General features: G+C 46.4%; 1 long non-coding RNA gene across 2 annotated transcripts in view; it reads left to right on the top strand.

Moving 5' to 3' along the window:
• LOC104852139 overlaps positions 1-7,198 on the top strand; it is a 9,001-nt gene that overhangs the window by 583 nt on the left and 1,220 nt on the right. The window contains exons 1-2 of one of the 2 annotated variants that reach the window (XR_777420.3): positions 7-788; positions 1,704-1,798. This is a non-coding gene — a long non-coding RNA (uncharacterized LOC104852139). Of the gene's footprint in view, positions 1-6; positions 789-1,703; positions 1,799-7,198 lie in introns of those variants that run through there. The other variant, XR_777419.2, reaches the window with a different exon arrangement.

Raw genomic sequence — 7,198 nt, 5'->3', positions numbered from 1 at the left:
TGCGGGAGGAGTCGCCGCCCCGAGCTCCTCCCGGCCTGGCCCGCGTCCTCCTCCCGTCTCCGGGTGGCGAAAGGACGATCAGCGCCCTGGACTGGGTGTGTGTGACCCCAGACCGTCGCTTCTGTTCTTGAGCAGGTCCTTCCTCTCGGAGGCTCAGTTTCCCCTTTGTTAAGTCCCCATAGCACCGTCACCTCCCAGGCTTGGTAGCCTCGCCCCGAGCACATGGCCCACGTTCAATTTAAGGGTGTTATTGTAATTCCTTTTCTACTGCCTGATCCGAAGAGGCCATTTGTAAGACCATTAATCCTGAGTATTCTTTAAAACAAAAGGCTTTGTGTGTTCCCAGGTCGATAGAAGCTTCCTTTTTCTGAGGATAAGCTCCAGGGTCCACCTAGTGATTTTGGAAAAAGTGGTTTATAAAAATATAAAGGAAAAGATGGCAGAGGGTTCACCTGTAACTTTAACAGCTGAATCTAGAGCCTGATCAAACTGGAGAGAAGAGTGATTACCAAGAGTTTTCTCTACCCTACCCCCCACATAACTTTTTGTCACCAAGAATCCGGTCTAGGGTGCATGCAGCCTTGGGGTATCGTTCAGCTTTGTTTTTTTCTCTTTTGCTGCCTTTCCCCGGAAACTTTCACCGTGGGTAATGTGTAACGTGGCTATGGCCGAGTCGTTAGTGCAGGGATTGTCCAACCCCTGGAGTCAAGCCAGTCTCCAGCAGCTTATATGAGGCTGGTCTAGCAGAGGCAACAGGGCAGGACGTCTCCTGAAAAGAAAAAGAACCGGTACGTAGCATTAGTACATACATAGCTAACCTTTTTCACACAAGTTCTCATTTGGTTCCACAAGGGTGCTGACGCTAGGTGGAATCATCCTCTCTGTGGCGATGAGGAAACCAGTTCTGCAGGTTTACATAGCTCACCTCACATCCCACAGCAAAGATGTGGTAGCGCTGTGCCCTGCTGGTGGAGTGGAGACTGTACTCAGTAGGTCACTGGCAAGAGAAAGGAAGCACCTGGTCACACCTTTAGGATCTGAGATTCTCAGGACTTTCCAGAGGGTATGAATGAATGCATCGCACTCAGCATCTTCCCTTCCATGTTTTCTCTTGTCTACTCCTGCCATTTATATCAGGACAGCTGCATCCATGACAGGCGAAGGACACCATTTAAGGTAGAAGCCCTAAAAGACCAGAGAGGCAGCCCTCCCCCACTTGTCATGGATGGGTTAATGGAAGACTCCCTGTATCACACTTGGGCCTTTTTTAAAGCACCGTCTGGCAGGAGTCACTTCTACACCTGCTGCTTCTATAGAGCATTGCTCATTTGCCAATCAGCAGTGTGAATGACAGAGATGTGGTACCTGCACTCCTCAGGGCCACTGTGTTCTCTGCACCACGTTGTAAGAATAGCAGCCCATACACACTGCTGAGTTACTTGGAAGCACAAAAAGGCAACAGAGGAAGACCCCCCACATTCTAATCTTGAGCTTGGCCAGAGTGTGGAATAGAAAAACTGAAGAGGCTGGGGATGTAGCTCAGTGGTGCTGCCGCCTGCCTCGCAAGCATAAGGACCAGAGTTTAATCCTAGGTACCAAACAAACAAACAAAAAAAACCCTCCCAATATATGGCAAATAAATAAATGAAGGCCTAGGTGTTTCAGAATATACTAACCGTTGTCTACTGTTGGCTTTATTGCAGTCACATGCAGAAGAATTACATTTTTGGCACAAGACAGAAAGTGCTACATTCTAGGTGAGAGACACATGCACGGGGTTCTCTGGATTCAGAGGAAGGTGAGATTTCTGTGGGAGGTTAAGAGATGGTGCCACAGAAGGGGAGCAGGACTTGCAGAATGGATGTCATGTCAGTAGCTGGAGAATCTGGGATGGAGAGCTACCCCCCCTGCCACTGTGGTGAAGTTCACTTCTGGAGCTGATAGGAAATATATGGTCATCTGATCCCTTAGTCGTTACACCAATGGGAAGACATGGCTGTAGTTAGAGAGGGAAGTGGGTGGCCTCAGCGAGAAAGAAGGAAGAAGAACTGAACATAACATTTTGTTAGCTGCCGACAGCTGCAGTATGGAGAAATTTCAAAGTAGGAGGGAGGCAGGAGGACATGCTAAGATGTTGTTCCTCTTACGTTTAGGCAGGAAGTAAGATTTATTGGTGGGCAGCAGTAAGGAAGGGACCATAATGGAAGCCCTGGTGAGTGCCCGGCCCATAGTTTGTCCCGAGGGTCATGGTTAGGGATGTGTTTGACCCTGCAGTCGTAGCTGTTTGGGATAAGTAGCTTGTCAGCCATCATATCTTCAAATTCTTTAGCATGGTAGTCCCACTTCTTTGAGATGTGGAACTTCTGGTGAACAGGGAGCTTTCTTTGACTTCCTGCCTGCCTGCTCCTGTCTTCTTTCCTGCCCCTCTCCCTTTCTTCTGTTGGGGATCAAGCCCAGGGCATCATGCATGCTAGGCAAGCACTGTGAGCTCCCCCTCCAGCCCCATACTGGAAACTTGAATGTGGCCCTGCCCAGGGCTGCCCTCAGTCACGTGCTCCTTGTTCTACAGTTTGTGCAAATGGATGTGATGATTTGGACAATCAATAAATAAGTAAAGGGGCCAGGGATTTGGCTCAGTGGTGCCACTGCCTGCCTCACAAGTACAAGGACCCGAGTTCAATTCCTGGTACCAAAAAAAAATAAAATAAAATTTGTGCAAATGAATATAAAGGTAAAAGGAACACAGTCAATCATTTTCTGGGAATTGGGAGGAGCTGACCATGTTGTGTCACAGGAAATAAATTTGTGACTATGAACCCATTGCCTGGGGAAAAACATGCCAAGATCTTTGAAGGGAGCCTATTCTCTGAAAGCCAGAAAAGCCCAGTACAGTAATAAGGGAAAATGAAATTTTACCCTAAATACAAACACTATAGTTCTTAAAAAAACACACACACGCACACACAAATCTGTGTTGACCTGGTGGGCTGTCTGTTCTGCCAGGGCTTGGGGCTGGGAGCAGGGAGGGGAGGCAGTCAGGCCTTGATACAGATGTGGCTGAACAGTGGACGGAAACCACAGGCATCTCCTTGGGAAGACTCCCTGCTCTCAGATGCAGCGTGATTCTGAGGGAGGAGACACCTGCCCACCTTGCTGTCTGTGGCACTCACTTCGAAACTGAGTTTGAGAACTATAAAGTTCATCATGCCAGAGATGAAATTGGAACACACACCTAAATATCCTATTTTGAAAATGTTTTGATGGTTTTTGAGTGTCATGGGACAGAATGTAGTGGGATAGAAGTCAAAGTTTGTGGCTGAGAAGGGAAGACCAAATGTGGGACAGTATGAACACCAGGGCCAACAGACAGTACCTGTTGGGGTGAGCTGAGAGATGTACTACAGTTCCTCAAGAATCTGCAATGAACTGCAGGACCTTCGGCACAGTGGGCCCCTCTATTCTGTTCAAAACTGAGGAAAAGGGGATTGAGGGTGGGAATATATAACCAGAAATGAGGACTGTGCACTCCCCAAATCACCAGCCCCCCTCCAGTCTCCCCACTGTTACTATAAGATGAGGAGAAATAGGCTGAGTGTGGTGGTGCATGCCTGTAATCCCAGCACTTGGGAGGCTGAGGCAGGAGGATTGATGTGAGTTGAAGACCAACCTGAACTACATAACAAGACCCTGTCTCCCTCCCCTACAAAAAAAAAAAAAATAGTTGAGAAATGGAAATGGCCACCTAACAGAAACAGAGCTGGGAAAATCATCTCTTGGCTGGTTCTGCTGATCTCCATTTCTGCCCTTGTTAAAGTCTATCACTTTGGGTTTCTAGCTTCCTCTTCTTCACAAGAAGGACTTGAACTGAACTTTGGCTGGAGCTTTTTTTTTCATACTGAGTATTGAATCCAGTGCCTTCACACTGAGCCACATCCCCAACCCTTTTGAAATTTTTTTATTTTGAGACAGAGTCTCATTAAATTACTAAGTTGCCCAGGCTAGGCTTGAATTTGTGACCCTGATGCCTCAGACTCCCAGTTTTGCAATTATAGGCTTTTGCCACTATACCTACCTTCAGACACTGTATAAGGAGAGAAAGATGGGCCCTTCCCTTAGGACCTGGTCTGTTGTGTCGGAGACTGGATACTTACCAGTTGTGAGTGCCATTATTTTCTGCACAGCGTTCCCCTTTGCTTCCTCTACACAGAAGAGACCATTGGAATAAGCACAAGATCAGTGGGATCTGAGAAGTGGCCACTCTGCCGGGCACAGTAATGTACAATGGAGACCAATAGCTTTTATAGTCTGAGAAAGCAGAGAACACCTGTACTTGTGAAGAATCAGCAGTTTTTGAGGACTTTGTGCATGTTTTCTGGCCCAGGAGAAACCATAAATATCCATGGTCTTTGACCTAAAATGGTAGCCACCAGTCTTAAACACCAAGCTGACCCTATGTCTTCCTACTTCTTCCCTCTCCTACTGACACAAGCCTAGTGCAGGCATCTTCTTTTCTGTCCTGGATTCCTGCCTTCATTTATTCTCCAAGTCTTCCCCTGAGATGCCTGCTTACTGTGCAAACCTGGGCAGGCATCTCCTCTGCTTAAAACCCATCAGTATCTCCCAGTCTTCAGGTGTTTATTGACAACTAATTGTATCCACACACCCTCAAACGAGCATCAGACCCAGCTCCTTGGTTCGGCACTTGCCTACCATGTGTGAGACCGTGGGTTCAATCCCCAGTACCACACACACAAAAAGAGTCTGTACCTCAGTGCCCTCTCTCACCCCTTAATCCCCATCCACACTGAATCATGTACAGTTCTCACTGGGCCATGTTTCCCCTCTTTTCTGTACCTAAGCACATGTTGGTCCCCCTTATCCATTCTTTCGGTTTCCCACTTACCTGGTTAATTCGTACTTACCTTGCGGTCTTCAGTCTCTGATTACTTTTCCCCAGCTCTTTGAGTGCCATCTTCCTTGAAGTAAGGCGGGTTATAAAATAATAGCAGTAGCACTCTGTGTATATGTACTCATTATAGTGCTTTACCATAACTGTCAGTTTATTTGCCTCTCTGTCATTAAGCTTTTTTCTTTTTGAGACAAGGTCTTCATAGGTAGGTCAGGCTGCCCTTGAACTCAAGGCAATCCTCCTGCCTCAGCCTCCCAAGTGCTAGGATGAGAGGTGTGTGCTACCATGCCTTCTTTAGATTGTGAACTTACTGAAAACAGGGAACTCTTATTCACCTTTGCACTTCCAGCACCTGCCATAGTGCTTGATACCTCAGAGGTGTTTATGAATATTTGTTGAATGACTGAATGTGTGGCGGCCCAGCCGTCACAACACGAACATTCCTGAGTTGGGGAGTGAGGATTGAGAAAGGAAGAACACTCAAGCCTGAGTGGAGACCAAGAGAAGTCTGATTTATTTCACAGAAACAGTTCCTTTTACAGGCTCACATCACCAGGAAGCACCAAGCAACTATTTGTATCTTTTATGCAAAAACCCGGATTTTCTGACTCTACAAAGAACATCAAATCTGTGGCTGTCTCTTTGAGTTTCTCCCATTGCGGGGTCAAAAAACAATTTTAACAAGCAGAGTCCTAGAAACCTAAGAAATGTTACATAGATTGTATCAATGCCTTGAGTGTAGAGGTGAAGAAGTTTCCTTTTAAATGTCAAACGCCTGGAGGGCCATGGCCAGGCTCCCACATGAATGAATAAATGAATGAATGGAACCTGGCGTGGTGGCACACCCTTGTAATCCCAGCACTTGGAAGGCTGAAGCAGGAGGATTGCCTTACGTTTGAGGCCAGCCTGGGCTACATTGTGAATTCAGGTCAGCCTGAACTCCAAAGCAAGACTCTGTTTCAAAACAAACAAACCACCTAGCCTATACCCTGCTTTGAATGGATTCTCCTTCACACTCCATCCTGGAAAACATCTTATCCTGTTCAGTGTATAGCCTTACACTGTTCAGTGCCAGGAAGTGAGGCGTGCAGGGTCCAAAAGCATTGGAGAATTAACAAGTAATCTTCAAAGTCACAATCAGGAGAGTCTGCTGTTTATACAGTAATGCTTGTACCCTAAGTTTGTCACATCCTTATGACAAAGTAGGTCCCAAGGCTGCTGCATGGTATCTCTTTATGGAGCCTGCCCCAGGCCAGATTCCTTGAACAGCTTCATGTCCTCACATTCCCAGGTTGCTCTTCACCTGAAAGAAAAACTATTTGTCATTAATTGCAACACATGGTTTTCATACTCACTCTTACAAGTGGCTGTATTATATTTTGTAAGCTGACAGATTTCTGAGATTCTCAAGGACGTGAATTTCCTATCTGTCAGTTAGCTTTCATTTTTCAGTGGCAGTCCTGTGTCTCAAACCAGGATGTCCTGACAGGAAACCTGAGGGACATATTGCTCCTTCTTCTTACTGGCATGTTTTACACAGATGTGTGGGAGCCACTGCTGTGTGGTGGCTTCTTGCTGCTACTTACAGTCTGTAGTGGTTGTTATCCTCTGTCTCATTGAGGTTTTCCTTTGAGAATAAGGCAGTAAAGAATGAATCCCAAGGTATCCTTCCTGGTGACGTTGGACATGTGTAATCTGGAGTGAGTGCGCTGTCTCCTGGGCATTCTGGGTTCCTAGCAAGTTTAATAGCACTCCAGGGAAGAAAGCATTCTGGCCCAGTGACCTCAGGGGAGATACATGGTATGATTCTAAATGCCTGAATCCCCACCATGCTTAGTGTCTATGAGAATGACTTGCTTTTGATTCACATTTGACTTGAGCAAAACCTTTCATTGAGCACACCAAGCAGACATCTCAAATATCCTGCACAGTGACCCAACAGTTTTAGCAAATATAAGATGAGAACTATGACACTGCTATGGCTAAATTAACACTCTGAGAAGTTAGTGAATTTCATGTGGATTGCATTACCCAGACTTTGAATTTCAGCTGTGAACTTTGCAATAGAAAAGCTATTCCCCACCCCAGCCCTTAAAAAGAAAGGGAGAGAGGAGGCTGGGGATTTAGCTCAGGGGTTCCACTGCCTGCCTCGTAAAGCATAAGGTCCTGAGTTCAATCCCAGTACAAAAAAACAATTGAATTCCATATAAATTGTTTGCAGGGGGGGGGATTTAGCTATTTGGTGCTGCTGCCTGCCTCAAAAGCGCAAGGTCCTGAATTCCATCCCAG

This window comes from Fukomys damarensis, unplaced genomic scaffold (assembly GCF_012274545.1).
Source record: "Fukomys damarensis isolate Sample0158 unplaced genomic scaffold, DMR_v1.0_HiC HiC_scaffold_2, whole genome shotgun sequence".
Taxonomy (NCBI): Eukaryota; Metazoa; Chordata; class Mammalia; order Rodentia; family Bathyergidae; genus Fukomys; species Fukomys damarensis.
Note: the sequence above shows the minus strand (reverse complement) of the source record. Positions and strands in the feature narration are given on the sequence as shown.